The sequence below is a fragment of the Giraffa tippelskirchi genome, chromosome 9 (assembly GCF_054371585.1).
Source record: "Giraffa tippelskirchi isolate mGirTip1 chromosome 9, T2T-mGirTip1v1.2.pri, whole genome shotgun sequence".
Taxonomy (NCBI): Eukaryota; Metazoa; Chordata; class Mammalia; order Artiodactyla; family Giraffidae; genus Giraffa; species Giraffa tippelskirchi.
The window spans coordinates 53,116,460-53,137,822 of NC_137283.1; the positions used below are offsets into that span (position 1 = coordinate 53,116,460).

General features: G+C 55.3%; 1 protein-coding gene across 2 annotated transcripts in view; it reads left to right on the forward strand.

Annotated features, from left to right (window-relative positions):
- Window positions 1-4,187: 4,187 nt before the first annotated feature.
- SLC6A1 (solute carrier family 6 member 1) overlaps window positions 4,188-21,363 on the forward strand; it is a 39,091-nt gene continuing 21,915 nt past the window's right edge. For both annotated transcript variants that reach the window (XM_081526088.1, XM_081526089.1), the window contains exon 1: window positions 4,188-4,365. The gene's annotated coding sequence lies outside the window, so the exon portion shown is untranslated. The remainder of the gene's footprint in view (window positions 4,366-21,363) is intronic.

Below are 21,363 nucleotides of genomic sequence, written 5' to 3' on the forward strand. Positions count from 1 at the left end.
TTCTTTGGGACTATTTTGGTTTTAAGCAACATAAACTGAAATCAAACCTGCGTAAATTACCAAAAAAAAAAAAGGAACTTAATGAGATTTAAATAATAAAGCTGCCTTCCGGCACGGCTGAGTCCAGGGACAGACAATACTCATCAGTTCTGTACCTTCCTCATCTCTCAGTCTGCCTTCCTCTGTGTTGGCTCCACTTTCAGACACGACCTGCTCAGTTCAGTTCAGCTCAGTAAATCGCTCAGTCCTGTCTGACTCTGCGACCCCATGGACTGTAGCATGCCAGGCTTCCCTGTCTGTCACCAATTCCTGGAGCTTACTCAAACTCACATCCATTGAGTCGGTGATGTCATCCAACCATCTCATCCTCTGTCATCCCCTTCTCCTCCTGCCTTCAATCTTTCCCAGCATCAGGGTCTTTTCCAGTGAGTCGGTTCTTCGCATCAGGTGGCCGAAGTATTGGAGCTTCAGCTTCAGCATCAGTCCTTCCAATGAATATTCAAGACTGATTTTCTTTAGGATGGGCTGGTTTGATCTCCTTGCAGTCCAAGGGACTCTCAAGAGTCTTCTCCAATACCACAGTTGAAAAGCATCAATTCTTCAGCGCTCATGACCTGCTCAAGGAATGACAAAACTGGCTGCCAGCAGCTCCAGGCTTAGGAAGTGTGGTTGTTGCTGTTGTTTAGTCCCTCAGTCATGTCTGACTCTTTGCAACCCCATGGACTGTAGCCCTCCAGGCTCCTCTGTCCATGGAATTCTCCAGGCAAGAATACTGGAGTGGGTTGCCATTTCCTAATCCAGGGAATCTTCCCGACCCAGGGATTGAATCTGCATCTCCTGCATTAGCAGGCGGGCTATTTACCACTGAGCCACCAGGGAAGCCCCCACCATGTCCGAGCTCTTTCCAAATCTGAGGTCAACAGCCTCTCGTGCCCACCTGGCAGCTCAGAGGTGCTCAGGAGGGGCTTGGCAAAGGCTTCTCCTGAGGTCCTGGCAGTGGGCTGGGGCTGGCTTATGGGTGGGCATGGCCCCTTGGCCAGGGGAACGTGGCCCATGGGCCTGGACAGCTGCTCTGGGTGGGCCCCCTGTGAGTGATCAGCCACACACATTTCTTAAGCTCAGTCTGTCTGAAGGTTGCTTTCCCAGGCCTGGAAGAAATCAGTGTGTGAACAAGATTATTGGAGGCCGAGACCTCCGACAGCTCTCCAGACACTTTGAGGAAGCCCACGCCACCTGCCACTGGATGAACGCACTCATGTGCTTCGAGCATTTGGGGGAGCCCTCAACTGGTTTTATCCTGTGCCTGCAAGCCGCACAGACCCTTAGACATCACTCAGCACCAGGGCCCTCACCAGGCTCCGGTCACCCCCAAATGGGCCCTCCTTACTGCCATGACTGTTGGCTTCCTCCTCCTGGGGCCGGTTTGCGGGGCAAGAGCCCAGCCTCTCAGCTCCACTCCAGCCTCGAGGCCCCTCAAGGACATCCAAGGATTCTGTGGTGGAGATCAAGCTTCTATCTGACAGTCCTTTTAGCCAAAGTCCCAGGAACAATTTTCATCAACCCAGGACCCATCACACGTTCCTCCCAGCGAGGTCGGGGTGATGTGCAATGGCGGTGCCCTGTCACAGGTCCATCTCTGAAAGAAGGAAACCCCACCCAACCCGATGAATGCGAATGGAGGAGGGGAAGTCCCCAAATCAAAACTGAGGTGCTGTCACCCAAACTGAAATGAACATCAGGCAAGAAAAAAACAGCTTCTGTTTTTGCTACCCTCATCAGTTCAGTTCAGTTCAGTTGCTCAGTCATGTCTGACTCTTTGCGACCCCGTGAACCGCAGCACGCCAGGCCTCCCTGTCCATCACTAACTCCTGGAATTTACCCAAACTCATGTCCATTGAGACAGTGATGCCATCCAACCATCTCATCCTCTGTTGTCCCCTTCTCCTCCCGCCCTCAATCTTTCCCAGCATCAGGGTCTTTTCAAATGAGTCAGCTCTTTGCATGAGGTGGCCAAAGTATTGGACTTTCAGCTTCAACATCAGTCCTTCCAGTGAATACCCAGGACTGATCGATTTCCTTTAGGGTGGACTGATTGGATCTCCTTGCAGTGCAAGGGACTCTCAAGAGTCTTCTCCAACACCACAGTTCAAAAGCATCAATTCTTCAGCTTTCTTTATAGTCCAACTTTCACATCCATACATGACTACTGGAAAAACCATAGCCTTGACTAGACAGACCTTTGTTGGCAAAGTAATGTCTCTGCTTTTTAATATGCTGTCTAGATTGGTCATAACTTTCCTTCCAAGGAGTAAGCGTCTTTTAATTTCATGGCTGCAGTCACCATCTGCAGTGATTTTAGAGCCCAATAGTTTAGTTACCCTCATAACCTTGCTCAAATCTGTGCCCCGCATTTCTATCCAGACAGCATCTGTCCATCCTTTGGCCATTTCCTTGAGTAAACCTTTCCCAACCATCCCAAGCTGGACTGGGATGGATTCAGGTTGGATCCCAACATGAATGTGCGTTCCTGGCAGAGCTTGTCCGCTTGGGCTGTGTGGTTATTTGACAGAAGCCTGTCTCCCACCCTCCACCAGGACCACCTAGGGGTCTGTGACCTGTCTTGTTCCCCGTACTGTCTCCAGGGCTCAGGACAGTGCCTGGCGAGTAGGAGGAGTTCAATAGACACTGAAGTACAGGTGGAGTCATAGCATGGGAGCTGGTGACCAGTGATGGGGGAGGATGGACCAGCCAAGGAAGATATCAGGATTCCATGCTTGTGGGTGAGAATGTGGGAAAGAGGCAGGAGCAGTTAGGGTCACCTTTAGGAGACCCCACAATTGATGATAGGCTTGCGTGTGTGCTAAGTCGTTAAGTCATGTCCAACTCTTTGTGACCCCATGGACTGTAGCCTGCCAGGCTCCTCTGTCCATGGGATTCTCCAGGCAAGAATACTGGAGTGGGGTCGCCACGCCCTCCTCCAGGGAATCTTCCCCACCCAGGGATGGAACCTGCATCTTCTGTAGCTCCAGCTTTGCAGGCAGATTCTTTGCCACTGAGCCACCTGGAGAGCCCATGGATGATGGGGGTGGGGGGAACGTGGGGTGGGGGATGGCAAGTCTATTGGCAAATGCCAGCCCTGAGGCCAGAGAGAGGAGGCAAAGAGTAGGCTAGAGGGAGGAGATCCTTTCTGTGAGTCCTTGGGGAACCTGGAGGGAAGGGCGGTCCTGGCCCCATTACCAGGAGTCTTTGTGAAAGGGGTCAGGGGTCAAGTGGAAGGGAGGGAGGCCTCAGGCACCGGGTGAGCGTTGACTGGGAAGGAGGTGTCTCTGGGGAGGGCCTCTCAAGCTCCAAGAACTGGAAGGAGGTGGGTTTCTGGGGGTAGGGGTGGGGCACGCTCAGCTCCCATTCCCGGGTGTTGCTCCAGGCTGTGTTTTCCTTCTTAATCATCTGTGCATCCATCTGTCCATCCACACACTGAGCCAGCTGTGTCTCCACCACCACCATCCCACCCTCCCTCCCGGCAGCAGACTGGGAGTCCTCCCCAAGCCGCACCTCCGGGCCACGTGCACGCATCCAGCCTGGGACCCTGAGCCTGGGCGCTCCAGCTCAAAAACTTCCCGCTGTTAGCAGGCATGGGGGCGGGCGGGGGCTGCCCCTGGGAGGAGAGCAGAGAGAGGGCAGGGGCGCACCCTCCATCCCAACCCCTAAGGGGGCCTGGCGACCTACGGAGAGAGAAGGTGACAGAGAAGAGAGACCGAAACAGACCAAAAGAAGCAGATCGGCAGGGCTGGAAGGAGAAGAGCCCCGAGGGAAGTCATTATGGCAAAGGACTGGGACACAGAGACCCAGACAGCCGGGCCGAGCCGGGGAAGAGGCCACCAGACGGAAGGCGAAGGAAGAACGAGCGTGAGGCGGGGCGCGGGGAGAGGGGAGCGGGCGAGGCGGATGGGGCGGGGCAGAGAAGAGAGAAGAAAAGGAGAGGACGCGGGGGAGACAGGGAGGTGGGGAGAGAGGAACGGGAAGCGGGAAACGGGAGAGGGGAGGCCAGGAGGGGAAGGAAGGGGGCGGGACGAAGGGGCCGGGGGGCGGGGCGGCCAGGCGGCGCCCCTCCCCGGGCTGGGCGGGCTCCCGCGCCCCGGCCCCGCCCGCCGCGCTCCCCGCCCCTCTCCTCCCCGCGTCCCTGCGCCCGCCCTCGGAAGACCGAGCGCGCGGCGAGGTTGCGGGCGAGAAGCGCGGAGCGGAGGAACGGAGGAGCCGGGGAGCGCAGCGCGGCCCGAGCCGGGAACGGCCCCGCGCCCGGAGCGCACCGGAGCGGCCGAGCTGCCCGCGCAGCGCCCGCCGCGGGCAGCGCAGCCCCGGCCGCAGGTAGGAGAGGGGCGGCCGGCGTCGGGGCGCTGAGTCCGGGACGGACAGCGAGGCCAGACGGGATGGGGTCGGGCTCTCCGAGTTTCCAGACCCCCCGCGCCTCGCCCGGCCTCGGGCCCACAGGAAGGAGCCCTAGGCGCCGTTCCCGACAGTCGACCCGCACCCGGGCCATCCCTCTGGGACGCGCGAGGGGGCCGGGGGAGCACGCACGAGGGTCGCCAAAATCTCCGGCTTTTTTCCAAGGGGTCGCGGGCCCCTTGTCCCCCGCCCCCAGCTGGCGCTAAATTCTGCTGGAGCCGTCGAAGCGCCCTGTTCACCCCCAGGGGACGGCAGGGGACCCGGGAAAGAATGATAGCGTTTGGCAAGCCGTGCGCCACTTCTCCGTCTGGGGTCAGCTGCGCCGAGGTTGAGCTGTGCCTCTCTTCTGTTCCCTGCGGGCTCCGGGGACCAGGCGGCTGGGGAATGGGACACCTCCTTTCTGGTGGCAGCTTAAGCTCTCAAGAAACGTTGGCTAGAAAGCACACCGCAGCTTGGGCTTGAGCTGAGCGCACAGAAGTCTGCGCCGCGCTCTCCGAGCAATGTAGGATTGGGGAGGGGGGGGTCCCAAGAAGGTTTGAAGACTGTGTCTGTCTTCTTGCCTTACATCCTGACATTTATTTTCTGGACACTGGAAAAAGAGGCGATCCTGCCCCCCCCCCCGGAAAATGACCAGCCGGTCTCCATGGGGGATCCTCTTGTACCCACATGTCCCCATGGCTGGCATCCACAGATGCTGTGTTCTAGCTTAGCCTGCTTTTCGGATAAGGAACCCAGACCCGGCAGCCTCACACTGAGGCTTTGAGCTGATCTCTCCAAACAGACGTGAATCCCGGGGAGAAAATTGGGGTTTTAAAAGCCCAGTTAAAATTCCCAGTGTCTGCCTGATGTGGAACTTGAGCTCTCTGTCCTGTTCCAGGAAGCTCAGCCTCGTCTTCATGAAGAACTGGGGAGGGGGGCACTGAATAAAATGGCTCCTGAGCTTTGGTGACACCCCTAAATCAGAGACTCTGTCAGGCTAAGTGAGTGGACTCTGGGGTCAACCCTGATCTGTGATGGGCATGGTGGGTGTTCGGTGAGAGAGGAGGGTGTTGGGTGTTGGATGTGGCCTAGATTCTCTGGTTGGCAACTTTGGAGGAAATGCATTCATAAGACAGCGTGAAATGCAGTACCCCAACTCCGAAATTCCAGAACAAAGGATGTCAGTGGGAACTGCAGGCGTGTGTCCTCTGCCTCTTGGCGGTCTCTGTGAAGGGTCGACCCAGCCCCTGCCCTCGTCCTGGCAGAGCAGCCCCAGACTCCCCACCCCATAGACAAAGGAGGGTGCAGGTCGCTGGACAAGTGAGAGGGACCTTTTCGCAGGGTGATGGGGCAAAATGGCCGAGCCTCCCTTGCGCCTCAGGAAGAAACTGTTAGGCAGGCTGCAAACAAAGAAACTGCTCTCTATCCAGCCAAGCGCTGGCTCAATGGCCCGTCCTTAGAGGGCGAACCGTGAGTCCCCAGCAGCGGGAGGAAACCCAGCTTGTCTGGCAGGGCATCTGTAGCGTGGGGCGATCCTTGAAAATTACAGGAGAGAGGCGGCTGCTGTAGGGGAGAAGCGGGAACCGTCTCTGCTGATACTCTGCCTGTTCAGTCCCGGGCTGGAGGCTCGGTGAGAGCCAGGTCCCCCAGGATCTCAGGATGGGGCTGGGAGGGGGTTGTCTAGAGGCCAAGGAGGAGGAAACGTGGAGGGTAAAGACAAGGAAGGAGCAGGTTCCTCAAAGCTGAAAGAAGCACAGTCGCTCCGACTGCCCCTGGTTCTCACGTGCATGGCAACCCAGAGCTCCAAATGCTGTGAGTGTGTTTCCTGGTCACCCAAGACCCCACAGGCACTCAGTACGGATCTTAGAATAAAGCCAGCACGGGTGGAAGGTGAGGACAGTGCGAACAAGGGCCTCCCTGCGTTATTGAGCAGGAAGGCTATGAAATACAGCCTCTGAGGCCATAGCCAGGAAAGAACCCTGGATGAATGGGCTTTGAGCAGGGCTGTGGCCGCTTTCCGCAGGTGACCTTGGGCAAGTTCTCGTCCGTATGGGGAGGTGGGGACGGAGTGTTGAAAGCTGCCGTGTCCCCAGCTTATAATTCCTACGGTGACCTTGTGCAGCAGGTACAGTTCTAACCCCCCAGTTCAGAGGTGAGGAACCTGCGGGACAGAAAGGGAACGTGACTTGCCCAAGGTCACACAGCCAGGAGGAGGCGGGGTAGAGGTTTGAACCCCACTCTTTTGACCTCCAGGCCAATGCTTTGTTCCGTTGATAGGTCTCTGGGCCTTGCTTTTACCTCCGCAAAGTGAGGTGGTGGGGCGATGGTCAGGATGACTGACAGTGAGGCCCCTCCGGGCCACCATCCAAGCAGTGGCTGCTCCCCTGCCTTCCCAGCATATGCTGAGAGCAGCTTTCAGTAAAGCACAGCGGCAGGCGGCTTCTTGCCTTCACATCAAGATGCTGTTCCCGCACTTGGCTCTGAGCTCAGTAGCTGAGATAGAGATGTCCCAAGTCACTCGGAATTTAGAAATGTCTTTTTGTTCCTTGCGGTGTGTGGATCACAAGCCAAGCATCAACCCCAGTTGATTAATCCTTGCCGGCTGCCTCCAGCCCCCCAGCATCCCAAAGTCCACCTGCTTTGTCTTGAGAGCAGGGGGATGGTACCCAAACCCCTCCGTGTCACCTTGCCTGAGGCGGGCCTAGCAGTTCTTCCCTTTGATCACCTAAGCCCTCTCCCCCAGCCAGGGCTCCAACACCAAACCCAGCCAGAGGGTCTTAATCACCTGAGCCCCAGGTGGAGACAGAGAAGTGTCTGCTGCCCTTTGCCTGTGTCAGGACTGCCCCTTCCATTCAGCCAGGCCAAGCTGCCCAAACGGTGGGCAGAGCACACCTGCCATGATAAAAGCAAGCTTGAGTTGACAACAGCTGCAAAGAGCAACACCCCCCCTGCCCCCAGCAAGAACATCATCAGCCGCTCAGCCACTGCTCTGTGGCATTCCCTGGTGCCAGCTCCCCAAGTGAACCCAGAACCAGGGCTGGGGCGGTGGGTGCACTTTGTGCCACCCATTCTCTGAAAGGTGGTGGGAAAGAGCATGGCACTTGAGAGGCGGAAATGCTGGCAGTCCCGATGTGGACCCCAAGATAGGGCTTCCCAGGAAATGTGCCTCTGTGAGCCCTACGAACATCCAGCATCTTTACTCCGAGCTCACCTGAGGGCCTCCGGAGCAGAGGTAGAGATGGAGTGAGTGGGGAGCCGGCTAATAGCGGAGACAGGGTTGCCTGGCACAGACCGTAGGTGTGAACGCAAGCTGTGATATTTCAGCGCAGACTTGGATTCAGTCATAAAGGGGGAAAAAAAAGAAACTCCACGAAATGCTGTTCCAGTGATAATCTCATCAATAAACAGTCACAGCTAAGAGTTAGTGCTAGCTGGTGATATGCCAGGGGGCTGTGCTGTGCGCCTTCCTGATAGAACTGTGTCTCATTTCCACAAAACCCCATGAGCTCCATAGTGGAATTGTCCCCGGACCAATGAGGAAACTGAAATGGAGAGAGGTGAAGGCACCAGCTGCAAGATGGCTGAGCTAGGAGCTGGCCCGGGAGCCCAGGTGCAGCCACATGGTGCTGAGGCCCCTGCCACGGAGAAGGCCCTGGCCCTGATGGCATGGCAAGGGCCGCGACACCCTGTTTAAGGAGCTGCCTGTTAGGAAGCACATTGCACTTCATCCCATCAATTGAGCTCTGCCCCAGCTCAGGAGGCCGGTAGTGTGATAGCTGCTATTTGCTAGCTGGGGAGGTTGAGGTACAGAGAGATGAATTTGTACCCAAGGTCCCTTGGCTGCTAAGTGGCAGAACTGGGGTTTGTGCCCAGGTGCCCCCTATACAGTGTATTTGTGACCTGTGCTTTAGATTCGCTTAAAACTGGTGTTGATATCGTGCACCCAGCCACATTGCTCTCACTCTCAGGTGCCCTCCCCACCCCAACTTGTCACCACCCTCTTGCTGCTCTGGAAGTCACTGGGAGCAGCCAAGGAAGCCATCAGCTCTGTTTACTGTGATCTGACATGACACCAAAGTGACATGCGATTTGATGCGAGCTGCCTGCAGCGAATGGCCTACTATTTTTACATTTCTCACAAATTGGAAATTACAAGGAGGCCAGGTCTTGGGGAGCAATTGGCTGGAGCCCTGTGCAGGCAGGGGGTTGTGCAGCTAGGTGGAACGGGCCATATTAGGATGCCAGGGACCCTCCTAGCTGCAGAAGGGGGTCCCCAGCTTCCGGGGCCGGATGGCATCATGGCAGGCAGGCCGGGATGGAGGGTGCATGAGTTAGTGGCTGCTTCGGACAGTGACCTGCAGCTCTGCCCACCTGTCAGCTGCACACTGTCTGCAAGATCGGTGTTGCCTGCCAGCTCTGGAGACAACTGCGTTCTGGCCAGAGGGACATTCAAGGTCAGAGATGCCCCGAAAGACACTGACAGCAGGTTGCTTTCATGGCCTTGTTGTTTGGTGAGCAGGTTCTGTGCAGGGAGAAGGCAGTGACCACAAGGAGGGTGAGCAATGACATTTGGTGTCAGTATTGCTGTCTTCTGGAACTTAGTCCTGATAGCAATTCTCTCAGTCATCAGAACAACACTTCACAGTGTACAAAGAAGGAAAAAAAAGCTCTTGTAGTTGTTCTTTCTTTTGCTCCTGTCTGAAGAGCAAGGGGAAGAAAATATGGTCCCTAACAGAGAAGAGTCCTCTGTCCAACAAAAAGAGGCATTTTCTGTTAAGTGACTTTTGTCAGAAAGCCCTTATCAGAATGACCTTGACTCAAATGCAGCCTCTTTGCACACATTGAAATATGCACACACTTAATGCTTACACAGACGTGCATGAAGTGCTTTCTGTTGAAGTTTGCATTAGCTGGGAGCTCCAGGTGAAAGTAATATTATTGTTTCCACTATTATCTGTCTCCACTTTTTGGATGGGGAAACCGGGGCTTAGCAAGCCCTGCACACCCTCAGCCGGAGCTCTGATTTCCCAGTTGAGGGGAGTCACTTTTCCTAAGCCCGAATCCCAGTTCATCAGGGAGCCCCTTGGAAGGAACCTCTGTGGGAGGCAGGTCACAGCATGGGGTTGAGCCTGCCAGACAGCGTGGAAAGGCACGGTGTGAGGTTTTGGAGGAAAGGACCCCAGGTCCTGTTCTCGCCTGCCCTGAGCTCTGGCCCGCCGCTGACATGCCCTCCGTTGTATTCAGGTTGGGGTCTGAAGTGTGCTCGTTTGGCCTGAGCAGTGGCAGTGCCTGGGGACAAGAAGGCTGCTTGCTCTCAGGTGCACAAGCACACTAGTGCTCATCTGCACAGATTTGAGCTCCAGGGGCCCCGTGAGATCATCCAGAAGGATCTAAGGGCCCTGGTGACCGGGAAAGTTGTGGGCAGGTGTTTGCACGTGAGCCTCGAGGTGGTTTGGGACCTGCCGTGTGGCTCAGAGTTATGCCCGACCGAGAGGGGAGGGAAGGGGTGGGTAGGGGCTGGAAACCACTTTCCCTGGACACTACCCACTTCTCTTCTGCCCTCGGACTGCTACCTATGCTGAAGGTTGTGGAATAGGATGAGGTCTGGGGGAGGCCGGGGAAATTTGGGGGGTTGACACATCCCCTGGCCGCGTGGCCAGCCCGACCCTGACCAGCGAGGCTGGAGCACTTCCCGGGCATCGATTGTGGGCTGCCCGAGGTGGTGAGAACAGTGCCAGCCTGCCTGAGGTGGGAGAACAGTGCCAGGGGACTAGCGGTGCCGTCCCCATCAGCTGGAGGATGACCCCAAGGCCAATGGAGGTAGAGTTGCTCTGCCCGAGTTATACTGCAGAGTTCAAGCCCAAGTCTCGCTGCCAGTCCCCTGTGCCTTCCCATGCCACCTGCTGCCTCTGGGAAGCACCCAGGTGGGATCGTCGTGGGGAAGCCAACCCAAAAGTGACCACAGCCAGAGGCAGCCACTTCCCACGGGCTGTGTGCGCTCCATCCTGCGTCCAGCCCTTGGGCCACCTGAGCCTCGAGCCTCTTAACATTCCTGTTGGCCGTCTCCAGAGCTTGTGGTCAGGGACCCACCTATGGTTTTTGTAAGTGGGCTTGGGGATGGGGAAGTAGTCTTATTGAAGGAATCTGAATGCACTCGCTGTATTGTACGTACACTCTTTTAACAGGTTGGTTCAGCACCGTGTCACCAAGTCATCAGACGCGTAGGAGCCCTAGTTTTGAGCTCTGACTTTTGACACAGACACCAAGCCCAGTATTTTATAAACCGTGTTCTGGGATCCTCAGTAGGTGACCGAGCCCATGGTGCTCTCCTGGTTTCCCAGGTTGCTCCGTCCTGCTGGCGGAGACCCGAGGCCTGGGCTTGTAGACCCCAGGAAGTGGAGAGGAGCGCTACCTCCCATGTGGGCTGCCTGGGAGCCTGGGGAATGGTGGGCTGGGTCCTTCCCCAGTCTGATCCTTCCCCTTTCTCTGTCCATAAAGCCCTTGGCTTTTGGACTGGACGCATCGATCAGTGCCAGCCCTCCGAGCGGGGAAAGACAGGCTGCATGCCCCACTTCCTCCTCCATTTCCCCCATGACAGCCTCCCCGAGACTAATGACTGGGAATATAAGGGCCCTTTCTCCAAATGGCAGAGAATGCCACTAATGACAGAGCAGATGTAGCACGGTTAATTATGCCGCGGGTATTAAATGAAAACGCCAGCCCCAGAGGAGTTAAATAGCACCACTGGGCTGGCAGCGGCTGTGCCTGAAAGCAGTGCCATCAGCCTGTGCCAAGGCAGAGCCGCCCCCTCCCCAGCCCTGGAGCCAGCCGGGAGTCACAAAGCTCCATTCGCACGGGCCCCTCTCCCCGGCATGGGGTCCACAGCGGCTCCTTGGAGCTGAGACGTCGGTGGCTGCTCTGGGAGAATTTCTTAGAGGCCTTTGGGGACGGGGCTGGTCAGAGGCCGATGTGGACCAACAACGGGACCAAATAAAACTTTGAGCACCTACTGTGTGCCAGGCCCTACTGTGGGTAATGGAGATAAGCCAGGAGCAGAAACGCCGTGTCTTCTGGGGTCTGTGGTGCCCCACGCAGTCGGGAACGCAGAGCAAGTACTTAGTTCTCGCTCATGATTGTTTCTGTGACTGCTTGAGTGGGAGCCAGAGGCTGCACAGGCGGGGGCCGGAGCTGGCCCGTCGTGGGCTGAATGGGGTAGAAGGGCAAGGCAGGGGAACTGGCTCGCTTCCTGGGCACCACCAGCCTAGCCTTTCCGGGAGCTGGGCCTCTCACTTGCTGGTGCTCATGGGCTCCTTTGCCTCAGTTTGTACATCTGCAAATTGGGTTTGGGGCTTCCCACGTGGCTCTGTGGTAAAGGACCCACCTGCCAATTCAGGAGACGCGGGTTCGATCCCTGCCTTGGGAAAGTCCCCTGAAGGAGGGCATGGCAACCCTCTCCAGTATTCTTGCCTGGAAGACCCCATGGACAGAGGAGCCTGGTGGGCTACAGTCCATGGAGTCCCAAGAGAGTCGGACATGACTTAGAGGCTAAACAGCAACACATCAGACACGGTGAGGGCTGTGATGACTGCAGGCAAACCTGTCTCTGAGTGAACCCTACCCCTGACTGCGGCAGGTCACAGAGATTGCAGAAATGTCTGAAAAGTGACATTGCAGAGGCAGCAGGAGAGTCTGATCACCAAAGGCCGCTTCCGGTTCTCCCTGTGGATTGAAAGTGTCACTCGAGGCTTCAGTCCTCCCCAGTAGCTCTGGTTCCCTGCCTCCTGCTTCTTGGACCTTGAAATCAGTTTCTTAGCTTTTTCTAGGCCAGGGAAAGTCACAAAAGCCACCCATTTCAAATACCTCTCTTATAGGTGGGTAAACTGAGGCCTAAAGAGGCAGGGTCCGAGGCCCACAAGTGCTAGGACCCAGAGCTCCTAACCCCTAACCCAGTGCCCCTTCCCCTGCCCCAAGCCCAGCACCACTGTTGAAAAATTATTAAATAGAGTTGGTGGAAGGACTCTGGTTGCCATGACAACGGAGCCTGTGTCCTCGGGAGATAATGGCGTTGCACCAGGCAGAATGATGTGTGTTGAATGCTGATTCGGAAGCCGCTTGAGTGAGCGATGGAGTGAGTGGAGGGGACCGTGTCTAGGGCTTGAGCTTCCCCAGAAAAGAGGCTGGGGGTGGGGGTGGGGATAGCTGCAGGGAAACTGGCTTTGTCTGGAAGCATCCTTGCTGCAGCCTCGCAGGATGGGGTAGTTTCCTTCATTTGTGGAGGTGCAGAGTGAGGTGCAGAGGGGTGAAGTGACTTCACCAGGTCACACACCTGCGCACGAGATGGAGCTGGGCTTCAAACCTCGGTGGCTGCAGGGAGTCTGGGCTCTGGAGGCCCTGGGAGGGGTACAGCCAAGGGGAGGGCGGTCGATGAGCTGGGGACATGGTGGAGCTGGGGACACGGTGTCCTCGGAGCACCTAGATTTCTCTAAAGACTGTTGAGACTCTCAAACACGGAGCTTCTGATGGGCCGGGAGCAATAATTCCAGACCAAGAGGAATGGGAAACAGGAAGTCCAAAGTCCACCCTCACACTTCCTAGCTGCATGACTCTGCGCAAGTCACTTTACCGCCTGTGTCCTCACCTGCAAAATGGGGATAAGAACAGGTCAACCTCATACAATTGTTATCAGACCAAATAGAGTGGGTAGGCAGAGCATCAGGCCCCACTGCTGAGCATCAGCCGAAGGGAAGAGGCTAGACAGGTGTGTTCCCAACCGTATATCAGCTTGTAAGATACAGTGTAGGGAGAGTAGGTGTAGATGGTAGGAGGAGTGAAATTGGTCAAACGAGTACAAGAGCAGTCAATAACAGGGATCCTCATTGCAGGCTTAGTGAATGTCACCGGGACAAACCCACAGCTTCCATCATTAAAAACATGCATAAGTACTTTGTGTTTGGAAGGCATGATTGGTGTATACCTCGCTGTAAATGTACCAAGCCCGAAAACCTGCGCACACACCACGCTGGGGGAGTCGTGTCTGTTCTATGCCGCTATCCAAGCGAGCCTGTGGAAAATAAACACTCTCACCCACGCTCTTCATCTCTCCATCCCGAACAGCTGGGGCAATATGTTCCCTTCCCTACTTGGGGGTCGGGGAGCATGGGGTTAACACCCCAAGGAACCCCAAAATACATTATTTGCATGCTGGCAAAGAGGGGAGGTGAGCTGGCAGACAACCCCACTCGATTTAGGAAGCAGAGAGAGGGTGCCGGCCTCCGGTGTTTGGCTGTTTCAAAAGCACGGCTGAGAGCTCGGATCCTGATGACTTAGAGGCAAGCGACCATTTTGTTTGTTCCCGCTATCCGGTCTGAGCACGTCCACCCCCAGAGAAGCAACCTGGTCCTGGCTTCCCTGGAGAGGGAGGGTCGTCTGCTCGCTGCTGCTCCTGAGGCTGAATTGCGGGGTGCGTGTGAAGCAGTGAACCCAAGCTGCGCCCCCCGCCCAGACTCTTGACTGTTCCATCCCTGGCAGGCTGGAGCAGGTTGGGAGATTCATTCCGTGGACGGATGAAGACAGTTGACATTTAAGGAGGTTTGAGCAGATGTGCTAATTGCAGGGATAGGTACCCATGTCCACTTGGGGACCGTGTTTACTGAGCAGTTTGCTCTGAGAATTTGATGTGGTCGACATCGACAGGGGCTTCACCATTGCCTTTTATCGACTGCCTGTGGGTTAAGATAACTGTGGCATCCAGCCTGGGACTTTTTTCCCATAGCTCTCTTGAAAAAAAAAAACAAAAACAGCCTTAATCAGGTGATTTATTATAATTTCTGCCAGGTAACAAGTATTTAGTACATACCAGGTTCTGTGTGAACCACTTTTCGTAGTCTCCCAGGTAATCCTCATAGTGGCCAAGTAGACATTGTCACCTCTGTGTTTGAGAGCTTTCGCCGTCATGCAGCTTCTGAACTGAGACTGAAAACCAGGTTTTCTCACCCTCAGGGCCAGTGCCCTTAAACACTGCCCTATTCCATCCTGGCTCTTGACAAATAAACTTCTGAATACCCTTGACCTCCTGAGCGGAAGTTACTCATGAATTTCTTCTTTGTTCCTGGGACTTAACGACCATTTTCTCAATAAAAATCTCATTTCCCCAAATGGGTGGTTTCTTCTCCCTACTTGGGACTTTTTTCTCTTGACAGAAATGGGGGTGGGGTATTCATACGATGATGATTTCTTTAGACAGCTTGGTGAATGAGTCAAGAATAGATGCGTTGGCTAAAGTGAGCATTCGTTGGAGTCTTTCAAAAACAAAATTGGCTTTCTCTTGTAGGATATACTTGAGACTCAGGAATCTGACCCTTAATCAACTGAAAATACACACCCTCCTCATTCTTGAAAAATATCCTAAAGCAGTTCTCTCAACATTTTTTTAAAATCCATCTGAGCTGTATTAAAAGAATAGGATTTGTTGTTTCCCAAATATAAACTCGTAATGCTGACCTCGCTTTTTTAAACCACCCTCCCCCAAATTTTGCATATTTCTTAGTGAAGGGGCAACAGTGACCCCTCCTACTACCACTTTGAGATGGAGCTGTCTGGCATGACTAGACTGTGCCCTATATATTAGAGTTGCTGGGTGGGTCAAAGAAATGAGTAAAGAGGTCAGGAGCAAGATGACAGTCGTGGCGGGACTTGTAATAAACTGGTAAATACACATCTCCCCATCTCAAAGCGCTCAACCAGATACACGTGGCCCGTTCTGGCCCATGGGCAGGTGATTTGAGATCCCTGATGGTTCTTATGATGACTTTGTGTGATCTTAGTCTAGATAGTTTGTCTTCAGGGCTTTGGTGCGTGCATCCCTAGAGCGGGGCTGAGAAAGCCTGCAGAGGTGTCCAGAGGAGGAAGCAGGGTTGCAGGTGTGGACACTTGGTAAGGGAACCATGGAGCTGCCCAGGGCCACTGTCACCAACGTACCGTCCCGTGGCCCTGGGTCAGCTCTCCACGTCAGCTGTGCGTCTGCGGGGACTAAAAACCATTTCGTTCCACCAGTCCCCAGTCCCCGCAGTATTGTGTTTTGCTTCTTCCCGAATCTGAGTTCTTAAAGGGCCTTCGTCCTTATGCCCTTCAGAGCCCTTCAAGCACATCTTGAACAGGAGGAAAGGGTCCTTTAACCCTCGGTTTTCTCACGAGTGTGCCTTCCAAGGCAAAGAGCAGTGTGAAAAGAATGCTGGACGGGTGTCTTGTCACTCTCTATTTTCTGATCTGAATTCATCCTTTCTGGCCAGGGGAGCAGGGGCTGCTTTTCAGAGGTGTCCCCTGGAGCAGAACCTCCAGCATTCCCCACACCGGGTGGAGGAAGTGGTGGTGGTGGCGGTTGGTGATGAGAGACTCGGTGGTTCTCAGGGGTGCCTGGAGCCCGCCCTGGCTCAGCCAGTTAGGACAGCTGGAGGAAGCTGGTGGGAGGGAAGCCCCGCGACCTGGTTGCAGTCTCAGCTTTTCAGCCACTTGCCTCCTTGGATTCTGCCAGGGTCTCTCAAACTTTGGCCTCCTCCCTCCTCTCCCTTCTCAGAGTCTTGGCCTTCACAGGTGGCACTAGTGGGAAAGAATCCGCCTGCCCGCCTACCGATGGCAGGAGATGGAAGGGACTGCGGGTTCAGTCCTTGGGTCGGGAAGATCCCCTGGAGAAGGAAATGGCAACCCACTCCAGTATTCTTGCCTGGAGAATTCCAGGAGGAGCCTGGTGGGCTGCACTCCATGGGGCCTGCAAGGGGCCGGACACCAGTGAGCGACTGAGCTCCCTCCCTCCTTGGGGTCTCGGGCAGGTTCCGAGAGGTCACCAGAGCCGGGCAAAGAGGAAACCAACAGCGCCCCGGGTCTCCTCCCTCCCTTCTCTCTCCTCCCTTCTCTTCCTTTTGGCTCCTTCTCCCTGTCCCTCTGCTGTTCTTGTCCAGTCTCTATCTCTCCTTCTAAACCTCATCTTTGGTGTCCGAGGCTTTCCTTACAGGAAGCAATCAAGAGCCCACAAGGCTCACTGAGTGAGCTCATCTCTTCTGATCCTGTGACCTCACGGTGGACCCTGACCCCGCCGGGGTGGGAAACAGACTCTGCAGAAATCAGCAGAAACTCCCAGCTGGGCCGGTCCCTTGTTTTCTGGAGAGCCCGTTGTTCAAGCTCACCAGCACACCCCTGCTTTGGCAACGGGAGGGGCGCCACCTTCTCCGAAGCAGACGTTTCCTCGAGGACTTGTGATAGCTATGTCCCCATGGTGGGACTCAAGACAGCGTGTGTGTATGTGTGTCGGGCACTGTGTGAGCTGCCGTGGAGGGAAGCAGAGCAACGTGAAGACCCAGGTCCCGTTGGTGCAGAGAGGACCAGTGGAGCTGGAGAGACAGGTTAGAAGAATCAGTTAACCCGTCAGGACAGAAGGCAGGTTGTGTAGAGGGACTGGGCCTTCCCCATCACCCCCACCCCCAGTCCCAGCTCAGGCACTGTCCCTCTGCCCCCACCACATACTCAGCAGATGGGTTCTTGCCATGTCACCATCAGATCAAATCTCCCTTCTTTGAAAGGCTCCAAGGTCCCCAAGCGCCCCCTGCTCAGTGCTCGCCGTGGAGTGGTTGCTCAGTCACTCAGTCGTGTCTGACTCTGCCACCCCATGGACTGCGGGCTTCCCTGTCCTTCAGTATCTCCTGGAGTTTGCTCAAACTCATGTCCATTGAGTCGGTGATGCCATCCAACTGTGTCATCCTTGCCTCCTTGCCGTGGGGGGGTGGGTGTTTAAAGGCATAGGAATTGAGCAGATGCCTCCAGATTGCGGACTTGGGCAAGCTCCTGTCCCCCTCAGCCTCTGTATCTGTGAGAATTAAAAATGAGCATCCGTGAGATGAATGAAGGTCGCTCAGTCGTGTCCGACTCTTTGTGACCCCATGGACTGTACAGTCCATGGAATTCTTCAGGCCAGAATACTGGAGTGGGTAGCCTTTCCTTTCTCCAAGGGATCTTCCCAACCCAGGGATCGAACCCAGGTCTCCCACATTGCGGGTGGATTCTTTACCAGCTGAGCCACAAGGGAAGCCCAAGAATACTGGAGTGGGTAGCCTATGCCTTCTCCAGTGGATCTTCCTGACCCAGGGATCAAACCGGGGTCTCCTGCATTGCAGGCGGATCCTTTACCAACTGAGCTCTCAGGGAAACCCACTGAACTAAAGCACTGGATAAACCTTCGGCGTGATTGCTGTTCTTGTTCCGGGACACAGTGCACCCCTTTCTCCTGCTTTCAGAGCCCTTGACCGTTGCTGCCACCTCCCCAGCCAGGCTCCCTAAGGGACCCCAGATTCTCGCCAGCCTGACCAGGTCCCTCCTCATTGTCTGTAAACACATTATACCTTGTCCCCATCCGCCCCGCCTGGGGTGGACTAGAAGTATTAGGCTTGGGGAGAGGAGCAAAGGTTCCGCTCCTGCTTCTCTTGCTGTGATTATAGAAACAATGTCCCACGTCTGTCCCCTTTCCACCAGCCTGAACACCATCGTCTCCCGGTTTCTTGCCTGAATCCAGTCCCCCCGCTGCAGCCAGGTGCCATCCCCCCTTCTCTGGGCTGTGGGAGAACTTCCCCGAGTGGATGTCACTTATCCGCACACCCAGCTGTCGCCAGTGCTCGGTGGCGGCAGGACCCAGACTCCAGCTGGCGTCTGGATCGCTCTGCACCCAGCGTGGGACCCGGCTCCCTGGAGGTGCACGGTCGATGCAGGTCGGATTGGATTGAAAATTGCCTCGACAAAGTGAGGTGCACAGTCAGGCATTGCAGACAATTAGGGGCTAGAACAGATGTTAGCAGGCTGTGGACCATGTGAGCAAGGCAGGCGGGCTAAGATGAGAAGCAGGATGAAGTCAGAAGGGTGCTCCCGGCCAGAGCCTGACTCCTCTCCTCGTGCACAGAAGGAGACCAAAGCACAGAGAGGTAAAGGGCCTGCCTCGATATCACACAGCCTGCAGATATCACACAGCATGCAGAGTGAGGATTCAGACTGGGGATCTGCAGACTCCAGAGCCTCAAGCTGACTGCGTGTCCTCCTCTCCTGGCCACTAGAAAGGCCTGCTTTGCTGTGAGCACGGCAGAGGAGAGCTGGGGACTCCTAAGGGGATTGCCACTCCTGGGCCAGCTGCCTCCTGGGGGGCTCTCTTTAGGGCCCAGCCCTGGGGGCCTGCTGACAGCTGCTCAGCTTGGATCCCACGTGACCCCTAGTTGGCTCCCAAGACACCTGCAGGGCTTGCTTGGTGTGACCGTGGGGACCAGTTAGCCTTCACAGAGCCAGACCTTGGGGATGTAGAGTCAGCTACATCGGCTCCTTGTCCTTGGGGGTTTGCTCTAGAGGGAATTACATTCTCTCCCATCCTAAAGGTGGGCCTTGTGGGGAGTTCCGCAGGCACCCCACTAGAGATAGCGGAGTGGGCTGGTTGAGGATGTGGACACAGGAGACCAGCTGCCTGGGTTCCAGCCCTGGTCCCCCTAGTACCTAGCTGGGAGACCTTCGGCAAGTCTTTTTCTTTCTCTCTCTCTCTCTGCTTTGGTTTACCCATCAGTAAAATGTGGGGGAGCGGTGAGAGTGGCAAGTTATTGAGCTGGCTAACATCTTATGGGAAAACTTGAACAAACTTTTTGACCAACCCAGTGCTCTCCATAAAGCGTTAGAGCACGCCCTGATGTGTTAAGTCCCCAGCTCACTTTCTTCTCGTACTTCAAGCTCTTCTTTCTCCTTCCTCTTCATTAACAAAAAGTTGAGGACTGTTTCCTGTGTGTATTCACAGACAGAAGAGCAGCATGACTTATTTCACCTTTGCGTGGACGGCATCACCGACTCGATGGACATGCGTTTGAGCAAGCTCCGGGAGTTGGTGATGGACCGGGAAACCGGGCATGCTGCAGTCCATGGGGTCACAAAGCGTTGGACACGACTGAGCGACTGAGCTGACTGATGGATTTAAGAAGCCTCCAGCAGTAAAAAGCTGATCTTTTTCTCACTCTGGTTGCCGGGGTGGGATGTCCTCTAACCTTCTCATACTTTCTGATTTGGGAGGCACCCTAGAAAACCAGACTTCCAGGCTCTCTGAGGCTATAGGCAGGAGGGCTTGCACCTCAATTTCTTTCCCTGTAGCAGGCTGAGGGGCCAGGCAGACGCCTCTTCACGCCAATACCTCTCTTCCTCCCCAGAGCCCACAGGCAGGCTCGGAAGGTCAGGGGCCATGTCCATGTGCTTCAGAGCATTTCACACAGATCAGTGTCCAGGAGGCATCTGCTAAGTGAGCAGAGGGCCTGGGTTAAACCCTGTGTAACCTTGGGCAGGTTATTTGACCTCTCTGAGCCTCAGACAGAAGAGCCTGGTAGGCTGCAGTCCGTGGGGTCGCAAAGAGTCGGACACGACTGAGCGACTTCACTTTCACTTTTCACTTTCATGCATTGGAGAAGGAAATGGCAACCCACTCCAGTGTTCTTGCCTGGAGAATCCCAGGGACAGCAGACCCTGGTGGGCTTCCGTCTATGGGGTCGCCCAGAGTCGGACACGACTGAAGCGACGCAGCAGCAGCAGCAGCAGAGCCTCAGAACCATAATCTGCGAAATGGAGCTAATAATCATTTTAGCGTCACTTTATTACGATTTGCTGGGCCAGGCCCAGGGCTGGAAAATCTCAACCTAGTGGTCATAGTGTATAAAGTGGTAACCATTGGCCCCATTTCCTGATGAAGAAACAGTTTGAGAAATTACATGGCTTACTTGAAAGTCACCCTGGGATGTTGAGGAGGAGCGGCATTCAATACTGTTAAGAACTGCACCTGGACTGCAGATGGCTTCTCAGGGTTGTCGCAGAGGCCAAGGGGTTTGCACCAAGATGCGGACCTTCCTTCCTTCATCTCTTAAGTGAGAGTGTGCAGGGGGCTGAGATCTGGGGGCCTTAGGGGTCTGTAAGGGTCATATGACTCCTGTGCTGTGTGACCTTGGGCCAGCCCCCAGCCCTCTCTGGGCCTTTGTCTTCATCTGAAGACTGCTGCTGTAGACCACGTCTGTATCAGGAACGAGGCTGGCTGCCTTGGTCCCAGCCCCAAGCCCCACTGACTGAGAGTCCAAGGATGAGGGCCTAATATCTGGACTCGCAGGCATCCATTTTGCCAGGCAACGGATTGACTTCTCACCCCCAGACTGGGCTCTGGTCTCTGGGGCCAAAGTCCTGAGGCCTTGGAGACCCTCTCCAGCTTTTCCATAACAGAAGCTTCTCCGGGGAGCCTTCCCTGACTTCCAGGGCAGTTCATAGCAAGGGCTGCCCATAGCACCCACCTTTCACTGCACTGTCCAGCCTCCCTCTACCCCTCTGCACCGAGCATCAGCTATTAATTGGGCCACTTTTTATATGATGTTTTTTGATTACAAAGCAAGCACTTCTGTGGCCATTCATCTCTCTGAATGGCAATCTAAGCTGCCATGTATCGAGTACTTCCTGTGCTCCAGGCCCTCTGCTTCCCTTGGACTCATCATCTCACTTCAATGTCGACACAATGATCCCATGAAATACAGGCGTCCAGGTTTGCAATAAGGAAACTGAGGCTCAAGAAAGGTAAACATCTAGCTCCTGGTCACCCAGGGATTTGAATCAAACTCCATGAGATAATCAGGGTCACCCATAACCTACACCCTTGGAAGCTGCCTTGGGCACCTGAATCCCTGGGACCCTTGTTAAAATGCAGCTTCTGGGATTCCCTGGTGGTCCACTGGTTAAGAATTCACCTTGGAATGCAAGGGACGTGAGTTCAATCCCTGGTCTGGGATTGACCATGTGTCGGAGCAGCTAAGCCTGTTCACTGCAACTAGAGAAACCCAGAGTGCAGCATAGTTCAGTTCAGTTCAGTTGCTCAGTCGTGACCGACTCTTTGTGACCCCATGAATTGCA